The sequence below is a fragment of the Lactuca virosa genome, chromosome 1 (assembly GCF_052849685.1).
Source record: "Lactuca virosa cultivar CGN04683 chromosome 1, Lactuca_virosa_CGN04683_v6, whole genome shotgun sequence".
Lineage (NCBI taxonomy): Eukaryota > Viridiplantae > Streptophyta > Magnoliopsida > Asterales > Asteraceae > Lactuca > Lactuca virosa.
The window spans coordinates 48,700,230-48,724,867 of NC_136426.1; positions in this window are offsets into that span (position 1 = coordinate 48,700,230).

Consider the following 24,638-nt stretch of genomic DNA (forward strand, 5'->3'; position numbering starts at 1 on the left):
GACAAGCCGGGAGAGTTGGGTGTCAAAGTCTTGAGAAAGTTGGTTGTTCAATCACTTTCTAAGTCACATAGTGAGTTTCCTTTGGGACTACTATGAAACAGACTATGACATGACCCTTAATGATCTTATCTATTTGCTAGGTGTTGCCGAATTAGCAATGATTTGGAGCACTGGTAAAGCAAATTTGATTAGAAGATCAACTTCCCAAACTTCCATGGACATTGACAATGGTAACATTGAAAATGCAGAAAAGCTTTCTCTTCCCAATGGAAAGGGATCGGCCATAGTCAACTCGGTTGACCAGATGGTAAAGAGAAAGGCTAAGTCTGAGACAGTCTCGTGTACCATTCCCAAAGAGTCCATATGCTTATATTGCCAAAGGAAGGGGCATTGGTTGCAAAGCTGCCCTATTTACCTGAAAGATCATAAGGTTGGTCAAGTCAAAAAGTTTGACTCTACTTCAGGTAAGTCCACTATCTAACTCTATTAAGTTCCTATTTGTAGATTCTTATTACATGATGTGACTGGGTCACATGTTGAAGTTTTAAGAATCAAAGAAAAGAGAGGAAGCTTAAAGAAGAGTAAGTTGATTCTGATCGTGAAGATGGATTTCGATCGTATGGTCCGGTGATCAGAATTTTTGAGCTGCTGCTTAAGAGTTGTGATAGATTGATTAGGAATAGATAACAACATAGTTTTCATATGCATTTGCATTGTAAGGATAAGTTTTTCCGCAAGTTTTAAATAAAAGAAAAGTTTCGTTTTTTATTTATTTTAAATATCCTTACAATGGCATTTGTGAAAAAATTGGTGCTTATATGATTCCGTTAATAGCAATATTGGAAAATGGATTTGATTCTTCCATTTGTGGTAGTGTCATAGTTTACCAAATAAGGAAAGATTCTCATCAACCAAGTTTCAGTTGGATAGAAACTTGGAATTATGCAAGTTGTATTGTATGGTGAATGAGAATTTTCATCTTTGGAAAATTAAGACTAGTTCCTTATTCACATGTATATGTGAGTCAAGTGAAGGACTAAGGGATCGAGTACACATTCTTGTGCATTGGTCAAGTCCACCACAAAGTTCGATAAGATTATTCGTTATGATTTACTGAGTAAATATGGTTATACTTACAAGTTTAAGTATAATTCTGAAACATTGGAAAAGTTTCGATGTATGGTAGAACGAATAAGAAGAATCAAATTTGGCAGAAAGATAAAAGTTTCTCAAATCTGAAAAGATGGGATAGTACTTTAGTATCATGTTTTATGATCATCTTAATGATTATGAAACCATATCACAATTGATCCTCTAAGGACATCTTAGTGCATTTGTTTGACTAAGAAGAGGAATCGTGAATTGTTGAATTGGTTAAATCTAAAGATGAATCATACTTTGTTCCAAAATTTAGTCTTAGAGTAATACTCCAAGATTGTAACTTGAGTGACATAATCTTGAGAAGGTTTATAACACTTGTCAAATGTAAGAGTAAAATGTGTTCTACTCTTGTACATTTGAAATTGGTAAGTTGTGATGTTTTGGATAAAACAAAGACCAACTAAGGCCAATTGTGTGAAGTGTTTTTCTTGATAAGAATCCGCACTATCTCTTGAATATTTGGCAAGAGAGTCTTATATGTCAAGAGGACAGTGGGAGTCTTGAAGATATTGAAAAAGCTTCAAGATCTAATCAAGAATAAAAACTTGTAGTTTATCACTGGCACACGACTTGAGGTTTATAACCTATCGTGTTGACATATTCCATTTATGTGCCCATTCTAGTTAAAGTTGGCTTTGCATATGAGTTCTGAGAGTTCTCAATTGGTTTCATAACAACTTGGAAGCAATGGCAGGCCCTTGTGCGGCCAGGAGGCAAGAATTTAAGATTGCAGAAGTTCAATCCATATGAATTTGGATTTGTCACTAACCTTGTCTTGTGATTATAATTTTGACAAATTCACATGGATAGGAACACATACACCATAAAATCTAAGTGTCATAAGGTTTCTCTCCGGTTCATGGAAATGATGGTAATGAAACGCTTTCACTAAGTAGATTTTAAGTAGATAGCAATTGTGATATTTGCATTCTCAAAGTCGTTAGTGGAGCGTGTGTGGTTAACTGGCACACTAACATGGACTTGTGAGGAATGGCAAAGGTCTAAAAAGTTGAGACTATGATTACGACATCCATTTTCATAGTCTGAAATTGTTTAGACACACATGTGTGCTACCTAAGGAAAGGTGTATGATTTTGATAAAGTTTTATCAAAGCATCTCGTATCAGAAATTTGAACTTTGGTAAGAAAGTCAATAAAGTATTGATTTCTAGAAGTCCAGCTGATTTCTGAGTACATGTCAAAGCTAGTGGGAGCATAAGTGTTATGCTAATAATCATCATGTTAGTGGGAGCATGATAATTATGATAAATGTTGCAAGTTAGCAATGTTAATTATAGAAAACAAAAGTTTCAATTGGAAAAAGTTGTTTTGCTAAAATTAAGAAAGAGGAAATTATACTTCATTTCAAATCTAAAAGCTTAGATCGTGAGATTTTAATCAAATTTAGTCAAGTATATATATGAATGTTATGTTGGAATGGTTCAACATAAGGAAATTCTATATATGGGAACATTATTTGCGTTCTAAAATTCGATTATGATTACGGCATCCCTTTTCATAATCTGAATTATGAGAACATGGCAAATAGAAATAGAAATATTATAGCAAAAGACTGGTCTATTATCATGTATTTATGTGAGACATCATGAATCGTGTCCCCAGGGCCGGTCCAATAGTATTTCATGCCCCGGGCGAAAAAATATAATAATGCCCCATTCAATAGCATTGATCAAATTTAAGCATTTACAAGAAAAACAATTTATAAAGCAATCATGTAAAAGGAGCATATTTTCACAAATTAATGTATCTTACCGCATTTATGAAGCAAAAATATCAACTACTCCATCATATTTGACACTCACTAGAAATAACTTTTAATACTAAAAATGATCAAACCCTTATATCTCTTTCAAATCTTTGTACATAGTAGTTGTAACATTGACTTTGAAACACTTATTTCTTAGGATGCTACAATAACAATCATAATCAACAAAATCATATATATATATATATATATATATATATATATATATATATATATATATATATATATATAAACAAACATATACAACATTACTAACTCCATTGTCCAAATTATATAGCCCTGTGATAAACATTATACCTATGAGTGGCTTTTAAAAAATAAAAAAACAAAGATATTGAAAAGTAAACACAAAATTAGTAATATTAAAATCAGTTAACCAAAAAGAGTGTAAAAACCAATTAGGAATCAAAAACACCAACACAAAATTGGAATTATAATACAACTAAAAATTGATATTTACAAATGACGAATGGAAGATTGTGGAATTTTATCGCAAAAAAACATACTCGGGGCAATTTGCTTCTATTTAGAGATAAATGTCATAAAGGTTGAGCAAAAAAAAAGACACCCTGAGCAAATAATCATAGAATCAAAAATAAGAATCCATCTTCTTCCCTTGACTGATGCCTGTAGATATTCAAACTAATCAGAAGTTCAAAACAATAGAAGAATATTCAGTATACTTCCTAATCACAAAATCATAACATAAGAATTTAGAAAAGAACTCTAGAAATTTATACATAAAATCACAAAATTATATATGAAGCAAATCAAAAAATCATGCCTCAGTTAACTCCTGATTTTGAACTCATATAGGAGAATCAGAACTATGAACTATAAAAAGTCAGCACATATTCAAGGAATCAGAAATCGGAATTGCAATCTGTGAACTCCTGATTTTGAAATCAAAGCAAAAAAAATATGAGAATAGTGATCAAATCTGGGAATCAGAAATAGGATAATAAAACAAATAAATACTTGCTTAACTAAATAATTCGAAAAGATGTACCCATAGTCTCCAGCTTTGAAAAATTGATCTCCAAACTGAATCAGAATAGCGATAAAAAATAGAAATCAGAAATACGAGATTAACGATCTCAGTTCGAACTCTAACTCATACAAATCGCCAAATCTTAATCAAGAGAATAGAATAAATCTGAAATAGAAGATAGATTTAGTAATAAGGATTCATATATTTAGAGAAGAAGTCGACTCCTCGATCTTCTACAGAGTGAGTTTTTCTAGGCGTCGATTACATCTCTCAAAGTGTTGTTAGCTTCAATTATTTCACATCTTGGCGCCCATTGCGCCTCGCCTCCAGCCGTTCAATATTGTGTCGACGGATACTCACAGAAATCAGTACCCTACATATGGGCTAAATTATTTGGGCCAACTATATATAGTAATATAGTATCACTTATTGGATTAAAATGATGCCCTCTTATATTTGCTGCCCTGGGCCTAAGCCCATCTCGCCCATGTGTTGGGCCGGGCCTGCGTGTCTCATATGCTTCGGATATAGGGTCGATTGCATGTGCTATAATATTCATCTGGTCTAAATTTTTCCAAATGCCTAGAGCATTAAGAGGGAAAAGTACTAGAACTAGATATGACTAATTTGATTAAGCAATTGTCGAGGACAATCTAAGGTTTACCAAAGATTGGTTGCTCAGGGACAGTTGGAAGTATGGTGTGAATTTTTGGAGAGGACCATATTGACATATTCTGGAAAGAGGCAACTCTTGTTCAGAAGTGATATTCAAAATGAGAATATGGAAATATTCCCATAGGTGGAAGTTATTCATTAAATCTGTGTAATATTAGGAAACTTAATGCAATAAGGATGTTCAAAGCAATGTACTTTGAATTTGAGACTTCGTTTCAAGAGGATCATTACAATCTAACAAGATTTCAGTAAATGGCAGGAATTTGGAATTCTTGCATTTGCAATAAGGATTTGGCACTGTGAAATGAGAATCATTGGAATTATGTTCAATCAGTCTATTTCACAAAGTAAAGATCATAGACAAACTTAGTGTGCATACTTGGTGTATGGCGTAACTAATGTTTAGACAAACATAGTATGCATACTTGGTGTATGGCATGCCTATTGTTTAGAAAAACATAGTGTACATGATTGGAGCATGGGAAAACTATTATTTTAATTCAAGTATAAAGTTGATAATTTGAAACAGTATACAATGAATGATGTGTAATCAATATGGTGATAAATAAAAGGTGTTCTATTTATATTCATAAGTTCTGAGACCATATTGGATTCGATTATTCTTGTGTTTCACTTTGCATGTTTTGACTTCCAGAATAACTAGGTCGTTCTTTCTGAATGACTAAGTTATTCAAACCATCCACAGTCGATAATACGTTGGAAGTAGGTATTAAGAAAAGACTGTCATGAAGTTGGTTTGTAGATGTCCAAGGTAGTGGACATAGCAAGAGTTGCTACAACATTCATGAGTGCTCATAAGTTCTGAGTATTGGATTAAACCCACGCTCATTTGACTCACTTCATGGATTTTATCACGAGTGATCATGAGACGATAATATCTTATATTCTTCAAACCTAGAGATATGAGTTGTTGCCTATGAGTTGGTTATACATTGATTGTACGAAAACGCATTGGTAACTCGATGTTATAAAACGTGCCTTTGTGTATGATTCAACAAATAATAGAACAAGCATATGAGTCGAAGTTTATCCATTCCTTTTACCCTTAAAGGGATAAAAGCGATATTTGTGGGCCCCTCGATGATTTAGTGATGACACCCCGAAGTGCTTGGCCAAGCCTGGACTGATTTGATTTGTTCAATTAGTCGGTCGTCATAAATCGGAAATCGGGAAACAACAAATGGACAGAGAGAATGATTATAATCCATGTCTCAGTCCATATGATATCTAGAATGGAGGAATATATTATCCCTTATCTAATGGACAAGTCATTGACTAAGGTTAGAGTTCGACAGCGGCTTTAAGAGCTACGATTGCTAGTCAGGTTTTGGAGTCATACACAATAATAGTTTTAGATCTATCCAATTGGGAGACTGTTGGATTAGTGTCTAAGTTCATAACTATAATTGGTATGTATTCGAGCCGGCTTGGCATGGTCCATTTGGGTTGCACTTCACCGGAACAATTATATATGGATAGTCTTTTGAGAATAGTATGTTTATGATTTATATTAATATATTATAAGTTCTAATATATTAATATGGAATCATATTATTTAATTAGTATTGATCAAGAATTAATTTAGAATTAATTTAGTGATCAAAATGAACTAATTAAATATGGACTCTTATATATATATATATATATATATATATATATATATATATATATATATATATATATATATATATATATAGAGAGAGAGAGAGAGAGATAAAGAGCTAGGTTCATTTGTTTAAACTAATTATTGTGTTATTGTATGCATAAATGTGAGCCAATCAAAATTAAATAAAAAATTAAATAATTAAATAAATAAATAAGGGTAATTTAGTAATTTGATTAGTAACTTCCAATAATAATCCCTATAATCATGGTATTGACTTTTAACGTAATTTCTCCATGTTTATATCTAAAGTCGCTCAATCTCCACCGATTACAAGCCCTAGCCGATGATACAAAGTCGTCGCCACCATCGTCCGCCCCAAACACCTTCCTTCTATCTTCCTTCTTCTCGATTTTGTTTCTCTGACCTAGGACCATCGTGGTTACTCTGTACTTTTCAACTCAATCCTCCCTAAAAAATCCAATAAATTCAGCAATGTCGGCCTTAAAAGACCAACCTAGCCCTAAATCCTTTTGTGGCGTGTATTTGCTTAAGCGGAGAAAGAAATAGGAGATTGTGATATGGAGAAAAGAGCAGAAGTTGTGGTGTCGATCCAAGGAGGAAGACGAGGCAGGAAAGGTCAAGCAAGAAGAAGGATTTGGTTGTGGGATCGGCTACAGCAGGTAAAACTTCTCGATTCTTTTTTTCTTTCTTCTTTTCATTCTGAAACGATTAATTAGTCTTGATTATCGATTCAATGATTTTCCTAATTTCTCTATTCTCCTTCTGAAATCTCCACTTCTGTCGACTGTCGCTCTCTCTCACCGATTTTGATTTGATTCTCGAGCTTCAATCATTATTAATTCATTGGTTTTGATGTGATTCTCGAGCTTCAATCATTATCAATTCATTGGTTTTGGGGCTTATATAACTTTTTTTGATTATCTGATGTATGCATTTTCTGATTACAACTTCTCTTGTTTTCTTAATTTTTGATTATCCACAGGCAAAGATTTCTCAGCATAGTATTGAGGTTGTTTCTAACTGAGTCGATTTTTTTTTCTGTTTTTAATGAGCGATGATTTCTACAAATTATTTTCTGAATTGCTGATTATAAGTCGTATTAATTTCCTTTGTTTTGGGTTTGATTGTTCTTGATAGAAATGGATAAATGGAATGGATTTTTTGGGTTAATGTTTTACAGGAAATTGTTTGTTTTGCTTGACAGAATTCGATGTGGTGTTTATTGCTTGAAATTGCCATGGAAAGAAGATTAAGCAATAACAATGAGTGGTTGTATTTCTCATTTGCAGGTATACATGAAATCAAGAACAAGAATGTTCTTGTTTTCTTGGTTGGGAAGGGTACATATGAGACTTACAACATTCTACTGGAATGGAATCTTGAATTCCGATTATGTCAGAATAGAATCTTGAAGATGAACATTCTACGGGATGAAGATGAACAATGACCACCAATCTTCCAAAAAGAATGAATTATTCTAGCTGAATAATATACAATATAATAAAAAGAAATATATGTAATAGTATATTATGGTAGAATGATTTATATATTTGTATTTCTTTGGTATTAATAAGTGTAACATTCTCATAGAATAGTATATAAATTTTTTTCTTTTCTAAGAATGTAATGAAATTTTTTTAACTTGTATCCAAAATTTTGTTATTCTTCAAGAAGTTCATTAAATCAAAATATATATTATGTCAGAATGTGTATTCTTGTATGGTTCAATAATTTTTGTTATTTTTCTATATATTAATAAACATATTCCGTCAGAATTTCCGAATTAGGTGAATTATCATCCATACAATCAGATTTTTAAAATTAATAGAATCTATTTTCCCTTAAAATATGCAATTTTCCTTAAAATATGCAAATTTCCTTTATTAAATCTATATTAACTGACTAAAATACCCTTCTAGTTAAATTATATGGTATTTTTCAATTATATTTAATTCAATAATATGTAATAATCACTTTCTTAAAATAAGTAAAATGATTGGCCCACAATCATTCATACAATAACACAATAATTAGTTAGAATAATATAACCTAGGCCTATATATATATATATATATATATATATATATATATATATATATATATATATATATATATATGGAATGGGCCAAGTTCTTTTAGGTTGAGCTAAGCTTTCATGGATAGTCCATGGAGTGTTTAACCCATGGATCCTATGGAAATGAAAGGTCATGGGTATTAGGGTTTACATGAATGTAACCCTAATCCTCCATACTATATAAAGAGGTCCTTGGCACTTGAAATTGGCACTAGTGTGTGAGAACAAAGGGTGGGCCGATTTCTAGAAGTGCTAGCTATTCTCTCAAGTTTTCCAAGGTGTTTTTGGTGATTTGTGATTCCACTTGAGGCTTCCACACTATTGTGGCTAAGCTCTTAAAGACCAAGACTTCAAGCTCCATCAAAAGGTATGACATCTAACTAGGCTTTTGTAGTATAGTTGCTCCATATTATGCTAGTTAGGATGAAACCTTGGAATATTGAATATTTGCATGTATAATAGAGAAAACATAGATCCAAGGTTTATAGGGTTGCATGTACACCATAGGAGTGTTAGAATGCTCAAAACCCATCAGAGGTAGCTATTAGGCTTTTGTTGATTAGTTCATGTGAGTTTCTTCATTATACTCGTAGGTCGAAAGCACCAATGTCGGCCCACTGGATTATGTTTGTAGGATGATCGTTGTCTTCGTGACACTTACTGTTATGTTTGTATGTGCTTGTTGTCTTTGTGAATCTTGCTGATATGATTGTATGATTAGTTGTAGGGGTGAAATAGACCTAGTACAGGTTGAAAGAGGCCGAAAGGGGTGAAATAGACCTAGTACCGGTTGAAAGAGACCGAAGGGGGTGAAAGAGACCCAGTTTAGTTTTGAACTGTTATGTATGTATGGTATGGGGTATTTTAGGGGAACTCACTAAAATTTGTGATTACACTTTTATGTTTATGGTTTCACTTACTTCTGATTCGAAAGGGAAGGGCCCGGTATGATCGCACTGCATCCACCAACATCCTGCATTTTATGACATGATTTGTACTTTGATAACTATTTTATACATTATCATGTTTTGATGGGTGTTGAAATGAATGATTGATGCTTCTGTTGTTTTAAAAAAATGAAATTTTTACTCGGTAGTTTTTAGGACGTTACATTGGCAGTGATCTCAACCCCCTTTTCTATATTCTACTCAAGCGCCAAATATTCCCGAGTCAACTGTTGAACTTCAACTACTGGCACAAACTCTCTCTTGAATTTGGTAACAAAATCCTCCCATGACATGGACTTGACCGCATCTGGTTCGAGGCACTGGACAACATCGCACCACCAATCCCTAGCTCTATCGCGCATAATACATGTCGCATATCTAACCTTGGCCTTCGCCGGACAGAAGCTGGCGTGAAAGTCACTCTCCACATCGGCAAACCCAACACATATTGATGATCGGCTCCCTACTCCCAAAGATATAAGGTGCTCCACAAGCATCAAACTCCTTGAAGGAAACCTCCCGATCCCTGAGACGACCGACCTCCAAATTAGCCCGAAGAACCCTAAGTTGTTCATCCATCGCTGAAATCAGCTCTTTCCTGAGTGTGTTGATCAAACCAGTCAAATCTTCTATCATGAATCTCAAAATCTCTGCAGCGATGATGTCGCAAAAAACCTTCTTACTCAGCTCTGTATCACCAACACGAAAGATTACCATCCCGAATCTGAAAGATAACGGAAACACATCAAAACAATGCATAGTGCAAACCCACACTATGCATACCCACCTACAAGTTTCTCAGTAATCCTAAAACACTCCCTGATTTAAGTATGGATCATGTGCTTTCAATAGTACATGTCCAATACTACCTTCCACACCTATCCATACTCATTCCAAGGCCTGTTCCAAGACTCCCTAAGTCACTTCGCAACACTTTGTTATACCCCTCACACGTATGTATACATGTAACCATATGCATAATACTACACTTCCTATACTCTCTCCCTAGGATTCTTCCTTTCCCACTCGCTCCCGCATTGCTATAAATCTCTACCAACACCGTTGGTTGCCTCGTGCATGCAAGTTATACACAATACATGATCAAATAGACTGTCGAGTAAGTGATTCTACCCTAAGCCCACAACCAAACAAGGAGCAACAATAAGGCTAAATCAATCATTCTAATGCTATGCAATCCTAATCATATACAACTCTAAAACATATATGTTAGGTGCATTTTGTGCACCTTTTTGCACACCTTTTAGTCCCATTTCATGCATCTATTTAGCATAATTGTTTTTCCTTTTTCTTGCATTTCATCATATTCATGTTAGTCTCTAGAACAACCTTATTTGCACACTTTCATGTCTTTTTCAGGTAAACCGGAGCTTGGAATGCGCTTTAGGAGGTGCCGGGAAGCATTGGTGAAGATTTCGGGATGATCGGGCGAAGAACGAAAAGGTTGGAAAAATCAAGTTTGGATTCGGAGTCAGAGGGGTACACGGGCCATGTTGGATTTACACTGCAAAATCAACACGGTTCGTGTTGACCAAAATGGGAGCTGTTGACCATGCTGAACACGGGCCGTGTCAGTTTAGTGCAAATCAACACGGGCCGTGTTGGCTGCTGAACACGGGCCGTGTCAGTTTAGCCTATTTCAACACGGGCCGTGTTCGACCCAAAAACCAACTTTTGGCAGTTTTTCCTATCTTTCATATTACAGGTTGAGGGCCATTTTGAGACACACAACATATCAGAGCACATTTTGAGAGGGGATTTCGAAGGTTTTTGCAAGGATTTGATCATTTATCATTTGGAAACATTATTTCTCTTATTTGTAAGTTGTAATTGCACATTAGTTCCATCTTTTATTCTTGTGATCTTGTTCTAGCCATGTGTGGCTAGAACCCTAGTTTCTCCAATTTCATGTTTTGACTTCTTGGTAGTGACTTCAATCATATGACCTGATGTTTGTTCTTAATTTATATCTAGTGAATTTGATTTAGCTTTAATCGAATGTTTGATTCTAATTGTGATTCTTATTGGCCATTTGAATTAGGGTTAGGTCATTCAAGTAATCTCTTTTACAAAATCCGTAATTATTTTGTGAAATTGAACAAGTAACAAGCACTAAACTGATTTCCATTGAATGAATTTAGTGTAAATCTTATTCACACACTCTTACGCTCCCGAGCTTGTGAGGAGTATTGGGTGTTGTTGGGAACATTCACATAAAGTTTAATGCAATCTTTCAATCTAATTCTAAGAGCGTGTTTAGATTAGGTTAGTAAGGTTAGGGTTAATCAAAGAGCTTGCTTTGGTTAATTAATGTGGTGAATGGGAAGTGTTAGAGCTTGTTAACACCTTCAAGTACCAACGTAGATAGAATTGAGCAAATATCATGTTATCTTGGAATCACATTGCTAAGTTGTCATACATGAGGTTGGAGTCCTTACCATTTCTGAATTTAATTCACTCTTTTAGTTGATTGCTTGTGTTTTTAATTGTTTGTTTTAATTATTTCATTCTAAACCCCCCTCTTTACTGTTGGTGACCATAGTACCTTGCGCAAAGAGGTATAGACTAATTATCCCGTGTCTCTGTGGATCGACCCTGCTTGCCTTGTACTACCTTTTAGTGCAATATAGTGGGATTCTTTTGGAGTATATCGTACCCCTTTATTTTTTGGGTTTGATACGCCTAACAATACACCTAGAAATAACATTATCAATCCGGACTTAAAGAAGCACATGACAAATAATTCTCTAGACTAAGGCATCACAGATGCCAAACAATTCTATCACACAATTCTTGAGCGGATATACAACCTACATTCTAGCATGCATAATAATTCATAACACAAATCATAGATCATATGGGTATATTTGGAATTACTTACTTTTTAAGCTCCGACCGACCGTACGCATCACATCCTCCATTTGTATTAAATTTTCAGAAAATCGTTTTCTTGAATAAAAGTATTCTCTTTCAAAAACTTATTTAGAAAATCTCTCAGCCCTCGGTTTGAGTTCAGACACACCGTAAGGCATTCCCGAATCCCTCAAACTAAGGCTCTGATACCAACTTGTAACATCCCCAAAATCACAAAGAGATTTTTCAATTTTAAAATATAACAACTAATTAAGACCGTTGTTTCAATAACCATTAAGTAAAATTTGTTTGATTAAAACCATACAATATCATAATTAAGTTTACAAAACCGCATAAACGAATATTTTTTATGCGTGTGTATGGTTCCGCCAAGCTCTTCTCACGAACGAACTACAAAATGTTTTAATCCACAACTGTAAGCATAAAGCTTAATGAGTTCCCCAATATACCACATATTTCATCATACATACAATGCATCCACACGAGATCTCATCTCTAGCGACGAGCAATCAAATCTCCTATCCACATACATCTATCAGGAGTAACGGGCCCAACCCTAGGGAGTATACGGGCCTAGGCCTAACTTTATTGTCAGGGGTTGAACCCTGGTCTTACATACAATTGTTGTGATCCAACCACAATATTTCTATTCAGTGTTGTGATCCAACTACAATCTTTCTATTCAGTGTTGTCATCCAACCACAATCTTTTATATTAGTGTTGTGATCCAACCACAGTTTTTCATATCAGTGATTTGATCCAACCATAGTATTTCATGTCACTGTTGTGATCCAACCACAGTCTTTCATACAAATCATAAAGTCATATGTAGTCAGGGATCATATAGACAGTCGAACAGATGATCCACCCAAGAGCGAACAATCAGACAAGAACACCACAATTAGGTATTAGACCAAGAGTTCTCAAGCTATCCAACTTCAACTACATAGAACCCAAGCCATCATTATCACATACTCATGTAACATAAACACATAGAAAATACTAGTATGTCCATACCCTTATCAACTAGCCTTCTTTAGTTCCCTGTCATCGACCACTTCTCAATTAAGTCATCCGTTGGTCAGACATACATAATCCTGATAACTAGTTTACCCCAGTTACCTTAACCAAACATAACTCCTAAAAACTGTTGGGTTTTGAGAATTCTAACACTCCTAAGTGTACATGCAACCCTAAATACCTTGGATCTATGTTTTTTCTATTATACATGCAAATATGAATATTCCAAGGTATTACCCTATCTAGCATACAATCTTTGATACTTGGGTAATAAAATAGGTTAGAAGACATACCTTTTTATGTAGCTTGATTCCTTGATGCTTAAGAGCCGAGTGCCCCAAGTGTGGCACCTCAAATGGTTCACACAACATCAAATACACTTGCAATAACTTAGAGAGAAATGAACCACTTCATGAAATCGGCTAGCCCTCACCATACATACATAGTTCTCTCATGGTGGCCGATTTTGACAAGAATAAGATGCTTATATAGTTTGTCATAATTAGGGTTACACCATGTAAACCCTAATTGTCATGGCCTTTCATTTCCATGATCCATGGGTACAAAAACACCATGGAGCATCCTATGGGTTTTAGCCCAACTTGATAATCCATGGAGCATTAGCCCACTATACAAGTATGGATGATTTACACAATCAACCCATATATTTAATTAGTCTCCTTTTGATCACTTAATTAATTCCAAATTAATTCTTGATCAATACTAATTAAATAATCTTATTAATATATTAGAACTTATAATATATTAATAAACCTTAAGTGTTATTTCCCTCATTTTAGTCTATCCAAATGCATGATGCCATGCAACCCAAATAGACCATGCCAATCGGGTCAAGTACATACCAAATATAGTTATGGACTTAGACACTAATCCAACAGTCTCCCACTTGGATAAGTCTAAAACTATTATTGAGTATGACTTCAAGAACCGACTGGCAATCGTAGCTCTTTAAGTCGCTGTCGAACTCTGATGTTGTAACTGTACTCTGATCTTGTCAATGACTTGTGTTGGATTAGTGTCTAAGCCCATAACTATTTTGGTATGTACTTGACCCGATTATGAGCATGGTCCTTTTGGGTTGCCTTCACCATAGCAATATGTACGATGAATTAAGGAGAGAAAGGTTTAATTATGATTTATTAATATGTTATAAGAATAATATATTAAAGGAGAAATCATATAGTCTAATTAATATTAGTCAAGAATTAATTAAGAATTAATTTTGTGGCTAAAAGAGATTAATTGAATTTAGGGGACTGGATTTGTAATTATAAGATAATTACGATTGGGCTATCGATCACCTAATAATATATAGGTTGGACGAATTCTATGGGAAGCCCATTAGAAATCGTCCAAGGGATATGTTAAAGGAGTCCATGGGCTGCTTAGGGCCTAAGCAGCCAGATTAGGGTTTCCTAGTTGTAAACCCTAATAGCCTACATGTATATAAAGGACCCTTAAACCCCAAAAACGTGGACAAGTAATCCTTTAGGGTTTCCAGTCATTTTTGGTGCCTCATCTCTTCTCCCTCTTCATCCAAGTTGCTTAGTGGTGTTTGTGACTCCATTAGAGGTGCAACACTTGAGGCACTAAGCTTTCTGAAGCTAATCAAAGCAAGGATTGATTGTTATTGCTATATAACAATCAAAGGTAATTACTAAACCCTTATTTCAGTTCTTATTTGATAGATCTAGGGTTTGTAAGTCTTGGATTCATTGCATGTACAATAGAGAAACCTAGATCCAAGCATTAGGGTTTGTATGAGCACATAGGATTGTTCTTATGCTTAAAACCCATCAGTGGTATCAGAGCCTTGATTGTTTTCTATTGTATGTGATGCAATTATCGTTTTTCTGCTGAAAATCAATTTTTTTTGCCTCTGCCCGACTCAACTCGGCGAGTCAGTATCTGGACTCGGCGAGTTGGCCCTACTCGGCGAGTTCAGGACTGACTCGGCTAGTCCGGGAGTCTGACAGAGTATATTTCGGGATTTACTTGCTGTTTTGCTGTAGGATTGATGCCAAAATCGTTTTTTGATAATAAAATCCGAATTTTATTGTATGTAAATGATTATCCTTACCAAAACAAAAGATAATTTCAAATCTTTTGAATAATAGTTTCTTTATATGACAAATATAGATTATTCAAATTATTTGGTAATTATCTTGTGACTAAAATTGGATTCTGTCAAATATAGATAATCATTAAATTAATTGTTTGGTTTATATTATTTGTAATTTGATCCCTAGTAAGTTTGAATAGTTTCAAATTACTCCCTTTAGGTTTTATAGTTTAAATTTGAACTTAACAGTTTTGTTTTTGAAATTTAAATAGTTAAACCCTAATGTTTTGAAAAGTTTCAGAACTTGCCCTCAAGTTTTGGAATTTAAAATTTTGATTAAAAGTTTAATGTTGAAATATTTAAATTCTAAAACCTAATGTTTTGAAATGTTTCAAAACTTGCCCTCAAGTTTTGGAATTTAAAATTTTGATTAATAGTTTAATTATGTAATATTTAAATTCTAAAACTCTAGTATTTTGAAAAGTTCAAATTACACCCTCATGGTTTTGTTAAGTTAATTAAAAGTTTAATTAAAAGAGAAAGTTAATAAAACCACCTACTATTTTAAAAGTGTAAAATACACCCTATACTATATATATAACATTAAAAGTCTAATATTATATATATGAGTAAAGAGTCAGTCTTACCGTTAGTAGGCCTCGTTCACGAAGCTGGTCTATAAGGGGTGTTTAAGGAAATTGCCTATAAAATGGAGATTGAATGGGTATCCACTCTTACCCACCGCACTCTTGACTAGTGGAGGGTCGTTAGCCGAACGGGTAGGATAGGACGAAACCTTCCATTATAAGTATAATGAAGTACAAAGTAACTAAATGCTTTTACAAATTCCCAATCTTAGTTACTTTAGGGCAAAATGTGAATTTGTATGCTAATCCATGGAATTACACTTCGTACCCTTGTCAAACGTTAGTGGAGCGTGTGTGGCTAACCGGCACACTAATTTGGGATTGACATTGGTGGCGAAGGGTGGCTCGATGTTTATCATAGATCAATGGAGCGTGTGTGGCTAACCGGCACATTGATTAGGTGATAGTAGCAATTGGGTTCACCGCGTGATTCATATGGTTATTCACACCTTCTTTGTGATCCTCGGCATCCCAGTCACAAATAGAAGGGCATAATCAAGATTAAACATGCCATTGAAAAGTTCAATGAATCTCAAAAGATCTAGGAGTTTCAATTCATTTAAAACTTAAATTTCTTTTTTTTTTCATGGTGGGAATTGGTAATCGTCATTTACCTACCTTCAAATATTCTGCAACTAGATTACGGCATCCCTCTTCTAGGTTGTAGAATGTTGTGTTGGATCCTAGCCTTGATGTTTCATTTGGGTGTTACATCAAGGATTCTTATCAACTAACTTGAATTTTCTCCCGTTTTGTAGATGTCTAAATATTACAATGGTCTTCCCAAGTCCCTTGGAACAAGCTTTCCAAATGAAGATGACGTTCCACGATACGATCAAGGAAATGAGAGTCATGCTTCACTTCCTCCACCTCCTCCAATTATTCTCCCTAACCCACAAGTTCAAAGGCTTGAAAAGTTCAAGATCACTCAAGCCCTATTGGCAAGTAAACACGAAGATGGGAAACCTGTGTGTGCACACATCTTAGAGATGAAGTCACATATTGATAGGTTAAGGATGATGGGTGTCGATATCTCAGAAATGTTGGCTGTTGACTGGGTTCTTCAGTCACTTCCTGAATCATATAGTGAGTTCGTTAGAGAGTACTATATGATGGACCATGACGTGACCCTCATTGATTTGACCTATTTGCTTATAGCTGCTGAATCAGAAATGATTTGGCGTGCTGATCGAGCAAATTTGTCTGGCAAATCAAACTCCCAAACTTCAATGGACATTGAAAATAGTGACATTGGAAATCCAGAAAAGGTAAATTCTGACATAGTTCCTTGTGCCATTCCAAAAGAGTCCATCTGCTTCTACTGCCAAGAGAAGGGGCATTGGAGACGAAGCTGCCCTGTTTACCTGAGAGATCTAAGTGATGGGAGAGTCAAGACGCATGGCTCTACTTCAGGTAAAATCCAATAACTAACTCTATAAGTTCCTATTCTTTGATTTTCAATACATGATGTGATAAGATTACATTTTGATATTTTGTAGGATCGAAGAAAAGAGAGGAAGCTTAAGGGAAGAAGTAAGCTGAATCTGATCGTGAAGAAATGGATTTCGATCGCATTGCTTGAAGATCGGATTTTTGAGCTACTACTTTAGAGTTAGAATAGATTGCTTAGAAATTGAAATAGCATAGTTTTCATTTGAATTGCATTGTAAGGACAAGTTTTTCCGCAATAAAATGAATTTTGATTTCGTCCTATTTATTTATCCTTGCAATGGCATATGTGAAAATGGATGTTTACGTATTTCTAATTTTAGCAATGTTGAATTGGATGTGATTCTTGATTATGTTATTTGTGAAATGTCGAGGATTTGCCAAATAAAGGAAGATTCTCATCGCCCAAGTTTCAATTGGACAGAAACTTGGAATCATACAACTTGGTTGCGTGATGAATGAGAAACTTCATATTTTGGAAATTAGACTAATTCTTTGGCAAAGTGTCAAGAGAAGGACCAGGAGATCGAGTACACTAGGTTGTGCGTTGATCAAGTCCACCACAAGAGTGATAAAGATATTCGTCATGATTTACTAAAGTTTAGTAAATATGATTATACTTATAAGATTAAGTATAATTCTGAGTTGATTGAAAGAGTTTCAATCAAAAGCAGAACGAATAAGAAGAATCAAGTAGGCAGAAAGATAAAAGTTTCTCTATTCTAAGAAGAAGGGAGAGTACCTTTTATTGTGTTTTATGATAAGTCTTAATGATTAAGAACCATATCTCAATTGATCCTCTAAGTGAGTCTTAGTGCAATTGCATGTCTAAGAAGAGGAATCGAGAATTGTAGAAATGGTTAAATCAAGAAGTCAATCATACTTCGTTCCAATATCAAGTCTTAGAGTCAAGATTCTGACATGAGTGACAAGTCTTAAGTAGGTTTATAACACTCGGCAAATGTGGAATTTCGAAAAGTTTTTCTTATTCTTGCACATTTGAAATTGGTAAGTTGTGATGTCTTGGATAAGACAAAGACCAACCAGGACCAATTGTGTGAAGTGTTAAACTTGACAAAAGGCCACACTAACTCTTGAATATTTGTTTTGTCAAGAAATGTTTCTTGACAAGAGAACCCTATATGTCAAGGAGTCAGTGGGAGTCTTAATGGTCTTGAAAAGTTTCAAGAACAAATCAAAAGTAAACCTAGTTAATCATCATTAGCGCACGACTTGAGGTTTATAACCTATCGTGTTGACATTATTTGTTTCTGTGCCATTCCAATTAAGCTAAATATGTATGTGAGTTCTATGAGTTCTCATTTGAATGCATAAAGACAAAGCACCTTGATCAATGGAAAGTACATTGAGGCAAGAAATCAAGATTGAACAAGTTCAGTCCATATGGTTTTGGATTTGTCGCAAACTTTCGTTTTGACAAATTCACATGGATAGGAACACATACATCATAAAATCTAAGTGTCATAAGGTTTTCCTCCTTCATGAAAATGATTGTGAGGAAATGCTTTCACTAAGAGAGATTTTAAGAAGATAGCAATTGTGAAAATTGTATTCTCAAATTCGATTATGATTACGGCATCCCTTTTCATAGTTCGAATTGTGAGATTTGGCAATTGATCTGAACATTTGGGACTTAGTAACATAAATTCTGAATTGTTTAGACACACATGTGAGCTATCTAAGGCAAAGGTGTATGAGGTTAAAAAGCTTATATAAAGGCTTATCAAAGCATTAGGTATTAGAAATGTGAACTTAAGGAATTCAATAAGCATTGTTTTCTAGAAGTTCAATAGTTTTCTGAATACATGTCAAAGCTAGTGGGAGCATAAGTGTTATGCTGGTAAGAAAATAATCATCATTTTAGTGGGAGCAGGAGTATTATGGTAAGTATTGCAAGTTAGCAATATTAATTATAGAAAACAAAGATTCACTTTGCAAAGTTGCAAGGGTTGAAAAGTTGTTTTGCTATAATTAAGGGAGAGAATATTATACTTCGTTTCAAAATTCTAAAGCTTAGATCGAGAAATGTTAATAAATTTAGTCAAGGATACATAGTGCATTCTCAAAATTCGATTATGATTACGGCATCCCTCTTCATAGTTCGAATTGTGGGAACAGGGCACATAAAATATTATGGCAGAAGGATGATGAAGTATCATGTCTTTATGTGAGACATTATGCATCGTGTCCAATACGTTTCGGGTATAGGATCGATTGCATATGCTATAATATTTGACCATTCTAAAATTTTCCAAATGCCTAGGGCATTAAGAGGGAAAAGGGACTAGAACTGGTTTTGACTAAAATAATTAAACAACTATCAAAGGACGATCTGAGGTTCACTGAGGATTTGTCGCTTGTGAGTAGTTGGAAGTATAGTACTGGATGGACTATATTGACATTATTATGAATAGATAAGATTCTATTAAGAATGAGTTGTCATATGGCAAATATGGAAATGTTTCCATTAATGGGAGTTGGATATTAAGAAATATGTCTAAATTTGAAACTTTTATGCGAGAAGGATGTTCAAAGGAATGTACTTTGAATGTGAGACTTCACGTCTATTGAATTGTCTCGTAACAATTTCCGATAGAATACCTTGTAATTTCATTAGCCGGGTCTTGGTGACTTTTATGCTATGACATTACGAAAGAATCATTGCATAAAATGTTAGAATCTGACATATTCTAAAAGTGGCAAGAATTTGGTATTCTTATACTAATAATAAGGATTGGGGATTATGAAATGAGTTTCATTGGAAAAGTTTTCAATTGATCTATTTCACAAAGTATGGACCATAGGAAACCAAAGTGTGTATGCTTGGAGCATGGGACGATTGTGGTTATAATTCGCGTAATAAGTTGATTTTCTGAAACAGTAAGCAATGAATAATGAGTAATCATTATGGTGTTTAAATAAAAGTGTTTTTATTTACGCTCAAAAGTTTTGGGACCATATAGGATTAATATTATTATTGCGTTTCATTTTGCATGTTTTAACTTCCAGAATAACTAGGTTATTCGAACCTCCACAGTCGGTCATACGTTGGAAGTAGGTATGAAGGAAGACTGTCATGAATCTGTCTGTAGATTGTCTAAAGTGTTTAGACATAGCACAAGTTTGCTGCAGAGTTCATGAGTGCTTTGATAAGATTAAAAGTATTGGATTAAACCCACGCTCACTTGAATCACTTCATGGTTTTATCACGAGTGATTGGTGAGACGATAACATTGTATATTCTTGAAACCGAGACGTGTGAGTTGTTATTGTTGGATTAGATGTCTAAGCCCATAACTATTATTGGTATGTACTTGACCCGAGAGTAGCATGGTCCATTTGGGTTGCATATCATCAGGACAATTTGTTAGGATGGACTTTTGAGAGAAGGTTATTTATGGTTTATTAATATATTATAAGTTATAATATATTAATATGAAATCATATGTTTTAATTAGTATCGATCAAGAATTAATTTGGAATTAATTTAGTGATCAAAAGAGACTAATTAAATCTATGGGGACTAATTATGATAATTAGTTATATTTATATGTGTTGGGCTTATGATCCATGTTGGACCAAGTTTATGTATGGATACATAAAGAGTTGGGCCACATGAACCATGGATCATAAAACCCATGGGTATGGATTATGGGTTATACCCATGACCCTTGGAATCCTACATATAAATAGGTTACTCCATAGCCAAAATCACCACTTCTTTTCTTAGAGAAATATGGAGGTGTTTTGGTGCATGGAATTCTCTCTCAAGAGCCACCTTTGTCCTAGGTGTGTTGTGATTCCATTTGAGGCATTTCATACTATTGGTGCTAATCTCTTAAGGCCAAATACATCAAGACTTCAAGCCACATAAAAGGTATGTTTCCCTAACTAGTATATTATATGGTTTATGTCAAATGCATGCTAGTTATAGGTTTAATGCCTTGAAAACCATTTGCATGTATAAAAGAGAAAACATAGATCCAAGGTATTTAGGGTTGTATGTGCACCATAGGATGTTGTAGTATACTAAAACCCAACAGTGGTATCAGAGCCATGGGTTGTTTTCTATTATATTTGATGCAAATGTATTTTTTTTTTCAAGTTGAAGGAAAAAAAAAGAAAAAAAAACATGAAGTTTGTCAAATTTTATGATAATTACTTGATTTTATGAAAAACTAATTATTTATAAAATTTGAGTCACTTTACTACAAGAGTTGAATTAGGTCAATTTATTAAAAGATAGAATGATATGATTATTTTATTTGTTTTAAAAGTTTGATCTAAATGGTTTTAAGGAGTTACAAATTTTGTCATAAAATTTTGGAACTCAAAAGTTTTTTTTAAAGTGTCATTAAGTCTCATAGGTTATGAAAATAGAAGAGTCACTATTTTTAATGTCATCATTAAATGATTTAATGTCTTCCATAACTTGTCCTAAAGTTATGGAACTTGATTTTTTTTTTCATTAAACCTTAATTAAACTCATAAGTTATGAAAAATCCAAGAGTTTTGAAAGGTTTCAAAACTTGTCCTCAAGTTTTGGAATTTGTAAAGTTACCCCCCATGTATACTTTAATTCCAAACTAGACCTTAGAATTTTAAAAGTTTAAAATTCAACCCTTATACTATTATTATAATTTTAATTATATAGATATGTATAAGATAAAGTCGTCTTACCATTAGTAGGCCTCATTCACGAAGCCGGTCTATAAGGGGGTATAAGGTTACTGCCTATAAAATGACAGTTTAATGGGTGTCCACTCTCACTCACCGCTTCCTTGACCGGTGGAGGGTCGTTAGCCGAACAGGTAGAACAAGGACTATAATTCTCCCTTCATTATAAGTATAATGATAAATACTAAGTAACTAAACACTTATAAATTCCCAATCTTAGTTACTTAGGAAAATATGAATAAGGTGCTAATCCATGAAATTACACTTTGCACTTTGTTTAAGCTGTTAGTCGAGCGTGTGTGGTTAACCGGCACACTAACCTGGACTTAACAAGGTAGGCAAAGGGTAACTTAATGTTTATCATAGTATCGTTGGAGCGTGTGTGGTTAACCGGCACATCGATTGAGGGGTAAATATTAAGGGTACCAAGTATATTTGCATGGTTACTTCACACCTTGTTTTGTGATCCTCGGCATCCCAGTCACAAAACCTGAAGGGCACACTCGAGATTGAAACATGCCATTGAAAAGTTCAATGAATCTCAAAAGAATCTAGGAGTTTCAAAACCAATTAAAACCTAATAATACATTTCGTTTATCTTGGTGAAAATTGGTGAATCGTCATTCACCTACCTTCAAATATTTTATAGCTTGGATTACAGCATCCCTCTTCCAAGTTATAAAATAGTTTGTTGGGTCCTAACCTTAATATATCATATTGGGTGTTATATTAAGGACTTAAATCAACTTTACGTGAATTTCTCCCATTGTTGATGTCTGGTTTAGACAACAATGATCTTCCCAAACCAAGCTTTCCTAATGAATATGACTTCCCGAGTTTGGCTCATGGAAGTCATACTTCTCTTCCTCCACCTCCTCCAATTATTCTCCCTAACCCACAAGTTCAAGGTCACTCAAGCCCTAATGGCAAGCAAGGTCTATGTGTGATCACATCTTAGAGATGAAGTCACATATTGACAAGCCGGGAGAGTTGGGTGTCAAAGTCTTGAGAAAGTTGGATGTTCAATCACTTTCTAAGTCACATAGTGAGTTCCTTTGGGACTACTATGAAACAGACTATGACATGAACCTTAATGATCATATCTATTTGCTTGGTGCTGCTGAATCAGCAATGATTTGGAACGATAGTAAAGCAAATTTGATTCGAAGATCAACTTCCAAAAAATTTTATGGACAGTGACAATGGTGACACTGGAAATCCAGAAAAAGCATTCTCTTCCCAATGGAAAGGGATTGACCATAGTCAACCCCGGTTGACCAAATGGTAAAGAGAAAGGCTAAGTCTGAGATAGTCCCATTACCAAAGGGTCCATATGTTTATTTTGCCAAAGGAAGGGGAGTTGATTGCAAAGCTGCCAAATTTACCTAAGGATGTTAAAGTCAATAAGTTTGACTCTACATCAGGTAGAGCCCATTATCTAACTCTGTTAAGTTCTATTCTGAGATCCTCATTACATGATGTGACTGGGTCACATGTTGATGTTTTAACAATCAAAGAATAGAGAGAAATCTTAAAGGAAGTATATGTTGATTCTGATCGCGAAGGTGGATTTCGATCGCATCAGAATTTTGAGCAGTTGCTTAAGAAGTTATGATATATTGCTAAGGAATAGATAACAACAATTTTCCATGTGGATTGTATGGATAAGTTTTTCCGCAAAGTTTTAAAATAAAAGAAAATTGTCTAATTTTATTTATTTGAAGCATCCTTACAATGGTATTTGTGGAAAATTGTTGCTTATATGATTCCACTGACAGTAATATTGGAAAATGGATTTGATTCTTTCATTTATGGTAGTGTCTAAATTTACCAAATCAGGAAAGTTCCTCATCACCCAAGTTTCAATTGGACCGAAACATGGAATCATGCAAGTTGAATAGTATGATGAATGAGAACTTTCAAGCATTGGAAAATCAAGACTAATTACTTGTTCACATGGATGTGTGAGTCAAGTGAAGGACTAAAGGGATCGAGTACACATTCTTGTGCACTGGTCATGTCCACCACAAAGCTCGTTAAGACTATTTGATTTACTAACGTTTAGTAAATATGGTTATACTTACAAGTTTAAGTATAATTCTGAAACATTGGAAAAGTCTCAATGTATGGCAGAACGAATGGGAAGAATCAAATTAGGCAGAAAGATAAAAGTTTCTCAAATCTGAAAAGATGGGAGAGTACTTTAGTATCATGTTTGTGATCATCTTAATGATTTAGAAATCATATCACAATTAGTCCTCTAAAGGTCATCTTAGTGCGTTCTTATGACTAAGAAGAGGAGTCATGAATTGTTGAAATGGTTAGATCAGGAAGATGAGTCATACTTCGTTCCAAAACAATTCTTAGAGTCATACTCCAAGATTGTAACTTGAGTGACATATCTTAAAGAAAGGTTTAAAACACTTGTCAAATGTAAGAGTAAAAGTGTCCTACTCTTGTACATTTGAAATTGGTAAGTTGTGATGTTTTGGATAAAACAAAGACCAACTAAGGCCAATTGTGTGAAGTGTTTGTCTTGATAAAGAATCTGCACTATCTCTTGAATA